This window comes from Lissotriton vulgaris, chromosome 2_1 (genome assembly GCF_964263255.1).
Source record: "Lissotriton vulgaris chromosome 2_1, aLisVul1.2, whole genome shotgun sequence".
NCBI lineage: Eukaryota > Metazoa > Chordata > Amphibia > Caudata > Salamandridae > Lissotriton > Lissotriton vulgaris.
This window is the reverse complement of record NC_141687.1, coordinates 585,437,302-585,449,117: the sequence shown is the minus strand read 5'-3', so window position 1 is coordinate 585,449,117 and position 11,816 is coordinate 585,437,302. Positions and strand designations below refer to the sequence as shown.

Below are 11,816 nucleotides of genomic sequence, written 5' to 3'. Positions count from 1 at the left end.
TATTTTCTCTTGTAGCCTGCACACTTGTCACTTTTTCCTCCTGTGCACTTTTTACTACCTCATGTATGGTTGGTAGCCCACATTTTTACTACCTCATGTATTTTGTTTGCTCACAAGTGTCACAATTACCTTGTCTACCTCATGTATTTTTGGTTTCTCACAATTTTTACTACCTCATGTATTCTTGTTTGCTCACAATTATCACTTTACCGTATGTAACGTAACGTATGCCTCTGCAATCTGTTGCTCGTGTAATGTTCTCAGTTTGTATCATTTCTGTTCCTATTGTGAAGCGCTCTGACACCTTCGGGTAAAGTCCGCGCTATATAAAATTGCATAAATAAAATAAATAAAATAAATAATCACGCCCCCTATCCCTCCTCATTTTTGGCTAAATGCTTGGAGTTCTGCAAACAGGATGGCTCAGTGAGCAGAACATTTGTCAGTCACGAATAAAAAGTCTGCGTCCACGTTGTCAAAATCCAGTCTTCCACCCTTCACATGTTGTTAAACGGAGTACCGTAAGTTAGGAGATAGAACTTTATAATAAGCACTGTTCCAGACCCACGGCGCCCATAACTGCTTTAATGTGTTTTCTCCATAGCGGTCTAGTTCTAATTCCCAACAACTGGGTGGCGGCCATTTTAAATTGGGCTTCCATGTCCTTCGACAAAAATTAGGTACGTGTTCCTTTTCAATCAAGCACCAGGAATAATAAAACAATATACAGCGCTTTAAAGGATCCCCAACTGAATGAACGTGAATACTTTGCTTTCAAGGCTCAAATCAACAACGCCTTTGACACTGACACAAAAGAAATATTAACATTGTTGCGCTTCAAGCAACCGAATGTAGTAGAAACAAAAGAAAGACAGCTATGACGTCGGAGCCAGAAAAAAAGGAAAGGAAAAGAATATTGTTTTTTTGTAAATCTAAGAGCAATAACACATGGCGATAATACCCGTCTGTTGTAAATAATGGACAAGGTTCAGCTACATAACTATTTCTCGGGGTCGCTGGATATAACTTCGTAGAGGTAGGACTGTTATGTTTTTGGAAACTCAAAATGTTGGAACTTTGGTGTTCATTCTTTGAAGGAACGATGGTGATGGGAACACCTGTGCGCTAGCTCGTGTACATTCTCCGTCCTGTTCTTTTGGTTAAATAGGATAGCTGTTAGGTGCACGTTTTCTCATTGCAGGGCTTGCTTTACATAGTGTCCACATTTTTTAGATTGCTTATGTATGACGTTTTTTTGTTTCAGTTGACTTATGAACAGTGCTTTAAGTGGAAAAAAATAAGTGCAGGTACTCAACAAATTGAGATGTAAGATATGGGGCGGGGCTTGGGCGTGGTTAGTGGTGGGTCTTGGGGTTTGTGGTTCTTGGGGTTGGTGGGTCTTGGGGTGGGTGGGTTAGGGGCGGGGCTATTGGCAGTCCAAAGGGATCCAGCCAGGGGCACACATTTAATGTATTGTATTGTAACTGCGCTTACTACCCCTGACTGAGGCGTCGAAGCGCTTTTTCGGCAAGTAGCACGCTACTCTGGGACCCATAGAGGATTAGTGTTGAATTAGTATAGTGAAACATGCAAGTACATTTTAAGTGGTGGATAGGTTAGTCAGTTATTTGGATTTGGAATAATAGCAGAAGGATAGAGGAGGGCAAAGGTTTGTATTTATATAGCGCTTGTTGATGCACACTATTCAGGAAGCCTACAAAGGATTAGTGGTGAATTAATATGGTGAAATATGAAGTAATTTCAGTGGTGGATATTAGTCAGTTACTTGGAGTGAGAAGGATAGCGGAGGGATAAAAGGGGAAGAAAGATTTTAATTCATATAGCACTTGTTACCCCTAATGGGTGTTGAATCGCTTTTCTGGCGAGTAGCACGCCACTCCCTAACCCATAAAGGATTACTGTTGAAAATTAGTATAGTAAAAAAAAATATGAAGTAATTTGAGTAGTGGATATGTTATTCAGTTATTTGGGTAGTATATTAGTATAGTTTAATATAGAATTTGAGAAGTGAACATGTTAGTCTGTTAATTTCGATTGAAAAGGATAGTGGAGGGATAAAAGAGTCAAAGAATATTTTTTTAGGTCTTAGCAATAGGAGGAGGCTTTTGGATGAGTAAAAAGGAGTTTAGAGGGAAGGACTCAGAGGAAAGAGTTTAGGAAGGTTTGTTTTAGGGGATCGGTATAGTAAAAGAGGTGTCAGATGATGTGATTGCGATTTAATTGGTGTGCAGATGTGCATAATGATACAAATTTTTTCTGGTATATTTTGATTATTCCATTTACCTTATACATACAAAACAGTACATTTATTATTAAAGCGGGCTTCTCATGGTGCAACACCTAGATCACATATGACTCGCAAAAGATATTTTCCTTAACATTTTTTGGAAAGGTTTAACTATGCTTAACCCTTTTGTCTTTTACAAAGCAACACATGGCCACGTAAGGTGGCCTTCCAGTGCTTGGTAAATCTGACTGTAGAATTGAGTTGCCCTTGCAACATCTAGCGTGACACAAGAGCAATGCAATTCAATGATAAATTGGTCCCTCTGTTTCAAACATAAGTCCAGTAGGGACAGATTCATGGAAGATTTTCAGGATATTCAATTACGGGGTCACATCAGAGAAAGAATAGGATGGTGGTTGTTGCTTCTTGAAACTTGTTGTCCTGCAAAGCATGGAAAGCATGACAGAGACTACAGATCAGGTTAATGTAAATACAATACATGTGGATGCTGTTTGCGGTAGCACTCCGGGTGCTTTCAGGAGGAATCTAAAATAGACATATGTGTGTGCAGATTATATCACACTTAATGTTGTATCCCTGATGCTAAATGAAAAGGCGAAACATGTTCAGCACCGGTCTCTGATATGTCCTGCGATCTACAGTTCACAAGTTCGGATCTCAGCAAGTCAAACTCAGCTTTTTATCCTTCTGAGGCCTGTGAGTTGAGGACCATTAAAATAGGTAGTAGTAATGCTGTAACACAAAAGAAGTGACAATGGGTGGTTTGGATCAGATGATTAGCAGAGAAATCAGTCCTGTTTTGAATATAGTGCTTTAAAAATCCCATGTACTGGGTGCCCAGAGAACAGGATAGTAAAGTGATGGAGAGGATGTGCAAGGAGAGGTACAAATTCTGTTCCTCAGCCTTTTAGAGAAGATGAAGACCTCTGCCCTCTACAGTACAGTGAATTTCAAGCCTGCACTATTAACCAACCTTGGTCTCAAAGTGGTGTTTTTTAATGGTTCTTTAACACCTTCATTGGTTTCAGGTCACAAGATGACAAACAACAAGGCAGCCTCTGTTTTTTACACTTAAAGAAACATTGGTCCTGGCTCACAAAATCCTTCTCTTTATAGGAAGGGCCACTGGTATTATCTGATTGTGCAGCTGTGGCGTTTTACGCATAATTGAAGATTTGACGCATGTGTCACATAATTGATACTCTGCTGCATAATCTGCAGATTTTAACTAAAAAGAAGTTTCTAGCTCAAACGGTTCAAAAGTTACTAAAATTGCATCAACATGTGTTGTTGTGCAGTGAAAGGCCCTTTGCAAAGGTTGACTGGTCACCTTTTTGTTTCTCAATGCTATATTTGGGTGTTAAAATGATACTAATGAGGTGCAACCAATGCCCAGACTGTTAAGAAGTGTAAATATGACAAAATAATAAAGTAATACTATCTCTAAATGTGCCGCATTATGCCTAATAATATGCTTTATCTAGCTGCATAATTAACTCAACCCTGCCACATAATGTAGCCATCCCCTACCGCATAATTCCAGTGTCCCTGCATATAGGTGCGTTTTGACCATGCACAGATTCCCAAAGAACATTTGGAAGTTCAGAAAATAGGTTGCAAGGCCGGACTAGCATATGCACTCCTTCCCAGGCAAACATGTTGTATGTGAGGACATGCCTACTTGTCTAACAAGCACATATGAAAGAACATCCTTCATTAAGAATAATTGTGACACTTCTGTAGTAAACTCTATCATTTGCCTGGACTCTTGGAGCTGATAACAGGTGTTACCCAACTCAATGTTACTCATTTTCATAGGCTCAGTAGGGTAAAAGGCAGAGTGGACCCGTTGAAATTTGAACATAAGACTTTCAGGTAACACAAAGATCTCTGCAGTGGTTGCATCAGTCCACTGATCTATCTTATCATCTGCCAATCAGAAAGGAATGCTTCCTGCACCTTTGATTTCTCTTTTCCGCATTATTACAGCAGAGGAAGGCGTTGCAGTGTAATTTGCAAATCCCATCCCACAGATTACATCCCAGAGTGGTGGGGTACTGACACATATGAGCTCCTTAGGACATATACATGCCAATGTGCTCCCCTTGGTGACGTAGGCGGAGCAGCACCTGAGATCAGCAGGCTCTAGTCAATGCACCCACAAGGCTCACCTGTGCCCCCGCACAATACTAGTAATGCATTGAGGGCCAGGCGGACTTCACACGTATAGAATCTGTGCTTGCTGTCTCCAGTCTCTGCACAGAGGCCTCGATTGTGAATTCAGACTTTATTGGGGAGTACCTTGCCTCAATGTGTCACAAATCAGCCATTATGTTTAGACTTTCCTTTGCTTGAAATCCATAATTCTTGAACCTGACATGCCGCCGCTAGCACCGGGTGAATTTGTATTTTTTTATTCTTCATAACAGGGAAGTAAAGTTTGAAGAAATTCTATGTAATTCAAATTCCACCGACCACGCAGAAAGAGGCCTACGCTCTGAGAAGTGATCTGTCGGGCAGTTCATGTGGTTTTCTCGAATAAAATCAGACCCACACAGACTACACAAACTGCCCAGTTAAGGGGCATTACGAGCAGCTCGTCTGTTTCGCCCAGGACCCCATTTTTCCAGGGAGAGCCACACAATATACATTAACTGCCAAATCTAGACATTTCTCAAGTTCACCACTAAACACATTTGTGCTGTGTTTGTGGCCCTTTTACAAGTCGATAAAAATGCAGATTTTTCTTGAAATTCTGGTCAACTCTTCTTTTACACATGTCACTTCTGCAATTTACGGATATTGCATTATACCTGAGAATTATGGCTTTAATCCACTGCTGTTTATTAAACTGAAAACACAGCTCACAGTGCTTTCACCTAGGAATATATTTTAAGTCCTGTTTTGTCTTAATGGACATTCATTTTCGAATACCCTCCTGGGAAGCACACAACGGCATTTTTTTGTATGGCATTTTTTTTAACACAGACATCTGATAGTACACATTTCTCAAGTTTGTCTTAGATCAAAGTTCTTAAAATTTTACATGGAAATGCAACCTTACTGAGGCCGGTGTTCGGACTGTCACCTCCTGACCACCACACTTTCTGCATTTTTAGCCCCTGTCGTGGGGGATCCCTGAAGTTTGTGTCCCACCCAGCGTGAGTCTGAGAGCATGTGATGTGTGTCTTTAAAAGGCACAACAAGCACGGCTCTCGAGACAGCGGTGCCACTTAGCAGATTATCTCAGGGTCATCACTACCAGGAGGACACTGCCTCAGGCATCACAGTGTAAGTCGGGCCCCTCCCAAACTTCCTGCCAACCCTGAATAAATGTCTGTGGGCCGCGGTCCAATTAGCACATTGAAAGGGGAGATTAGCACTCGATTAGAGTGCTTCAGGAAAACGGACCCACTCATTCTCAGGTGTATTATGTTTCTTTTTTGTAAATGCCAATATCACTTAGCTTGGCCCATGAGTACCGGTACTCTCTGTCGACAAAGAGAAGTTCCGGTACTCAAGCGCCGAAAATTTTGAAGTGCCGGTACTCGGTACTGGTCCTTTAAAGCACTGCTTATGAGTGACAGCCCGTGGTCAAATGTGTGACACTTTCTCGTGAGTACATCAAACCAATGACTAGTATACAAGTATCTCCCTGTGAGTTTTCTGATTGTATTGAGGCATACCTTACAACAATGAACATTGGCCTAACACAAGCAAGACCTGTTAGCGCTGGTAATGCTTGTTAGAATTATCAGATCAATGTGTCATAATGATGTTGTTTTGAATATTTAGAACTGAAAAATGTTCAATTCTGAGGGACTAATACTGTGTGAATTGAACAATACTAGATCTGTGGAAGGGGTAGTGGTATTCAAAGAGTCTCAATCACACCTGTATCTTCACTTCACATAATTTTCCTCTGCTCTGCTAGCCACTTATGTCCATCTCTTTCTGAGATCCTCCATCTGCTTATCTCACACGTCATATTCTTTAATTGTCAAACCACAGGTAGAAATACATTTTTCAACCCACTATTGTTGCTCCCACCAAGATAACCCTCTGCATATCTCAATGAAGATTTGGACATGTATATAGTTTTCCCATCATACCATTCTTTAACTGTAGCTCTATTAGATACAACTTAGACCAGTACAGGCAGGGTTGTTTTTAGAGCTACAGTGAGAGATGTTTCATGGAGGGCGTGTTGTCCCTTCTCTGTTTTAAACATATAAACTATTTTTCTTAGTTTAGACCCCCTGATATTGGGTGCTCCTCTGTCACTCTACAGAAGAAGGACATTCTTAAAGTTAAGTCAAGTATGTTGAATGAGTTCATAGCAGTAACCTAATAGACAGCCTGAGGGCATCAATTTCATTGGTAATCGTAGTGTTAGATTTCCAGCTCCCTACTTTGATGCCATCTACCCCACTGGCTGGATTGCTTTATGTCAGAATCTAATTGGTGATCAAACAAGGATATGGAACAATACAGCAGTCACAACAGGAACTCAAGAGTTGACTCTTTCCTACATAACCATCATATTCAATCTTAATGTACAGCATATCCCTATGTTTGTAAGCATTTATAATGAGATGATACATATGTATCTAGATGTGCTTCTTTCTTTGTACAAATATGTATAATAATTATGTTTTTAAAATATATAGCTATTCTTTAGGTCTGCTTAAAAATGTATGTATTACTTATAGTTAATATATATATTCTTCTGTGCTTAACATGTTATAGGTCATTGTTTACTTTTTATTTAATTAGATGATTATGGATCCCTGTTTTATTCATCTACCACAATATGCAAGTATCATAACTATTTTATCTAAAGTGCTTCACTATTGAACTAGTGAGGAAAAGAAGAAATTTTTTTAAAGTAATAAAAAATGGTTAGGATGGAGCTTAGAGACTTGTGAGAGAAGCACACACCCTGGAAGTCAGGCAAGAGGCTGGAAGCCAGGCAGGAGCTTCCGCGGTTGGCCATGCGGTTGGCTGTGTATCGAGAACCGGGAACTAATGGGCAGCCGGAGCCTAGCCCTGGGGGCTGTCGGCTGCTGGCTGGTGATTGGCGGTGTTTGACAGCAGCTGCAGCGAGGAATCCATACCCCCGGGCTGTCAGGAGCAACAAGTGAGAGGAGCCCTCACAGGGGGGTGTCAACTGTGGCAGCAGGTGCTGCATAACCCGCCCAGGGGGATTGCTGGGTACAGCGAAGTGGTCTCAGCCCCAGGAGGTATCAACCACAGGAGCAGCAAGTGAAAGGTGAAGCAAGCCTGCGCCTGGTCCCGGTGCAGCAGGGAAAGCGAGCCGCAAGGAGCAGGAAGGAGAGCCGGAGAGCCCGGGGGCTGACATACTGTTGGGCTGACAGCTATGGAGGAGCAGAAGGAAAGGTGAGCCGCTGCAGCTGTGCACTGCCATAACATTACATTTAATACCTTCGCTTTGAGGGTCTTTTTAGTAGGTCCTTGTTGAGTGGGAGCGTGGGTGCCCGTAGAAGCGGCCCAGCTAGGTCTGGGTGCAGCTGTCAGGCACCTGGTAGCACCTGTCCGCTACTCAAGACTACTCTCCTAATATTTGCCAGACACCCAGTCCGTTACCAGTTAACATCAGTCTGAAATCGTCCGGTTATCAGCAGGAGATCGGGACCCATCCCTTCATACCCCTGTATTCCCACGTTTGTTCATCGCTGCTTGCTGCTTTCCTCCCTGGAGATCTGTTCTTGGGAGCGTGTGACGAAGGTAGTGGCTGCAGGGACAGCGGAAGTAGCTGCTGGTCAATGGTCTGTCCTCACCCTCTTCTTGGCTGAACAGGTTGCTGTTGTTGCTAACCATCGTTTCAAACATCATTATCAACCCCTCCACTCCGAACTTAACATCACGATCTAAAGTTGTTGCAGAATTTAGCTGGAATCTTCTTGAAATCCCCTCTCCCCCCTAAAAAATTGCTTGCAATTCAAAAAGAAAAAATTCTCAGCGCAGTTAACGCAATGAGGTCTGGACGGCTGCTTGAGGCAATACCACAACCTAAAACAAAGCGGCGGAGAAAGAATGGAGAGAGTGGGGACGATTCCCGGTGCAGCAGCTTGAGTATTCCAAGAGGAGATATAGACTAAGAGTCAGACAATTAAACAGCACTATCTCTAACTGCTCCCGAAGAGGACAAATACACAAGAGTTCCTAGTGGGATCTGCCAACCAACTATCACAGGATATTTGAAAAAGAAACCTGAAACTGTAAACAAAGACCATGGAAAAGCACTAACAGCCTGCAGTGCAGATGGAGATAAAATATCTACGAATAAAGCTAAAATAACACAATATCTAGGACTTAACCCAGGGTGTTTGCGTGAAATCGTTCCACTTCCTCCAGGGAACAAGGAAGAGTGTATTAACCGCTCACTAGTCAACAACAGTCCCTGTATTTTCCCAATAGTTGACCGTGTGGCCCCTTTACCAGCAACACCACAATCCAACGGCCCACTCTTGTTAAAAGCTTAGGTTTACGCCTCCACTGTAAAAACTGGTGGATTACAGCAAACATGTTCATCCAGATTGCTTGGAGGCACAATAAATCCTGACCTTTCAGCACCATCAACCTAGGAGATAAAGATAATGTCGGCTTCTAAAGCAATTCAGAAAAGGGTGTGGTGATGAACAGAGTGTCTGAATTAAGCAGACCACTCTTACCCAGTCCAAAGATCAGGGCTTGACGCATCACCGTTATTTAGCTCACTGCACCATCCCAGCTCAGAACCTGGCTATATGCAAATTAGTCTGTCCCTGGCCCAGTGCATCATGGGAACAGGGCAGACCAAACTACCAAGCCAATTCTTCACCGGAAAGGAGACAAGCTTCCGGGGACCGGTTTCTGGCATTTCAGCCGTCGTCGGCCCGGCTTGCTTGAATCCTGATGGTGCAGTGAGCAAGGGACTCATGTCTGAGTATACCCTGCCACACCTATAGTGGCCAAAAACGATTCAGAAAAGGGGGTGGTGATGAACAGAGTGTCTGAATTAAGCAGACCACTCTTACCCAGTCCAAACATCAGGGCTTGATCCATCACCGTTATTTAGCTCACTGCTCCATCCCAGCTCAGAACCTGGCTATATGCAAATTAGTCTGTCCCTGGCCCAGTGCATCATGGGAACAGGGCAGACCAAACTACCAAGCCAATTCTTCACCGGAAAGGAGACAAGCTTCCGGGGACCGGTTTCTGGCATTTCAGCCGTCGTCGGCCCGGCTTGCTTGAATCCTGATGGTGCAGTGAGCAAGGGACTCATGTCTGAGTATACCCTGCCACACCTATAGTGGCCAAAAACGATTCAGAAAAGGGGGTGGTGATGAACAGAGTGTCTGAATTAAGCAGACCACTCTTACCCAGTCCAAAGATCGGGGCTTGATCCATCACCGTTATTTAGCTCACTGCACCATCCCAGCTCAGAACCTGGCTATATGCAAATTAGTCTGTCCCTGGCCCAGTGCATCATGGGAACAGGGCAGACCAAACTAACAAGCCAATTCTTCACCGGAAAGGAGACAAGCTTCCGGGGACCGGTTTCTGGCATTTCAGCCGTCGTCGGCCCGGCTTGCTTGAATCCTGATGGTGCAGTGAGCAAGGGACTCATGTCTGAGTATACCCTGCCACACCTATAGTGGCCAAAAACGATTCAGAAAAGGCAGACACAAGTTTTCGAACACACAAGGTTCTTAGTCAAAATTCGAACAACGCTATGTGAGCAAATTTCTGAGTATTTTGATCATAAAATTAAAAAAGTCTACGACTCTTTTGGCCCAATAACAGAAACAGTGAAGCAGGACATAACGAATAAAGGCGAGCTAGAAGAGACTTTTACCCAGTTCATGCATATTCCACTGAATGAGGTAAGGCAAGAACTTAGCCGATGCAAATCCGGCTCCCCTGACGACCCTTGCCCAGCTAAACTATGGAGTGCCATTGCAGACTCGGTAGCCCCGATACTTCAATGCATTTGGAATTCTTCCATTGCTTCGGGCATTTTCCCGGACGTCTGGAAGCATGCTACTCTTCTACCCCTAAAGAAGAAACCCAATGGGGACCCAGACGACCTTACGAATCTCCGCCCTATATCCCTACTTGCTGCCCCGGGAAAAATGCTGGAAAAAATTATACAGCGACAATTGAGTAAATTTGTGGAAACCAATAACATCCTACATGAAACTCAATCGGGTTTCCGTCCCGGTTTCAGCACAGAAACAGCGATCATAGAGGTAGCCGAGTCAGTGAGGTGGTCGATGGATGCAGGAGACTCAGCAATGCTGGTACTCCTGGATCTGTCGGCCGCCTTCGATACGGTGGACCACGCCAGCCTACTCAACCGGCTCGCAGAGATAGGCATTCAGGACAGAGCACTAGGGTGGATAAACTCCTACCTATCACTTAGAACGCAGAAGGTAGCACTTGGGACGTTCTCTTCCACACCCAAAATTCTTGGCTGCGGAGTTCCGCAGGGATCGGCCCTCAGCCCCCTTCTGTTCAACATCTACCTGGCTCCTCTTTTCACGTTAATTGCCAACTGGGGTGTCAAGGCAATTTCATATGCCGACGACACCCAGTTGGTATTTCCGTACTCGGAGATGACGCATGATTCTTTCTCAAATTTCAAAGGCTGTCTCCAGGATATAGCACACTGGATGAACACTAATAAATTAAAACTGAATGCCAATAAAACTGAAGTCATCTTCTTCAGCAAGGGTCCCCCCCCCGCCCCTGAACTCTGGTGGCCTACGGAGATGGGCCCGCCCCCTTCACCAAGTCACTCGGCAAAAAATCTTGGAGTGAGATGGGATGATAACATGTCCTTTTCATCCCATGTCCAACAAGTGGCCGGATGCTGTCTTAGCAAGCTGAGAAACCTCCGAAAAATCCTAAGGCTCTTACCGGAGAGTTGTAGAAAAACGGTTGTCCACGCGACTGTCACCTCACGGCTGGACTATGCCAATGGTTTATACCTGGGCCTCCCAAAATACTTGACTCACAGGCTTCAGGTAGTTCAAAATGCGGCTGCGAGACTGTTACTGCGAATTCCTTTCAAGCAGTCAGTCTCTCCGCATCTTCGAACCCTGCATTGGCTACCAGTAGCCAACAGGATAAAATTCAAAGCTTTGACGCTTGCGTTCAGATCTCTGTATGGCTCCTGCCCACAATACCTGAAAAACCGCCTTCCTAGATACTTTCAAAGCAGTGCACTACGATCCAATGACCGTGTCCAACTGGTCATCCCGCGGGCAAAAAAGGCCCGGCTAGGCGGCCGGACCTTTTCAGCCAACGTCTCCGCTTTGTGGAATTCCCTGCCACAAGTTATCCAACAGGCCCCCTCCGAACCCTGCTTTAGGAAATTGCTAAAGACCTGGCTTTTCTCCCAGCCACGCTAGCTCTCCTATTTTTATGCCTAAGGTTATCAGTGATCTACTAGCGCCGGGACACCTCCTCGCGAGGTAGCTGTTCGCGCTGTATAAAATCCAGTATTATTATTATTATTATTATTTGTAAATCTCCTGCC

The 11,816-nt window shown here is 43.9% G+C and overlaps 1 protein-coding gene across 1 annotated transcript in view; it reads left to right on the top strand.

Moving 5' to 3' along the window:
- Positions 1-877: 877 nt before the first annotated feature.
- TKFC (triokinase and FMN cyclase) overlaps positions 878-11,816 on the top strand; it is a 222,592-nt gene continuing 211,653 nt past the window's right edge. The window contains exon 1 of the mRNA XM_086955605.1: positions 878-1,036. The gene's annotated coding sequence lies outside the window, so the exon portion shown is untranslated. The remainder of the gene's footprint in view (positions 1,037-11,816) is intronic.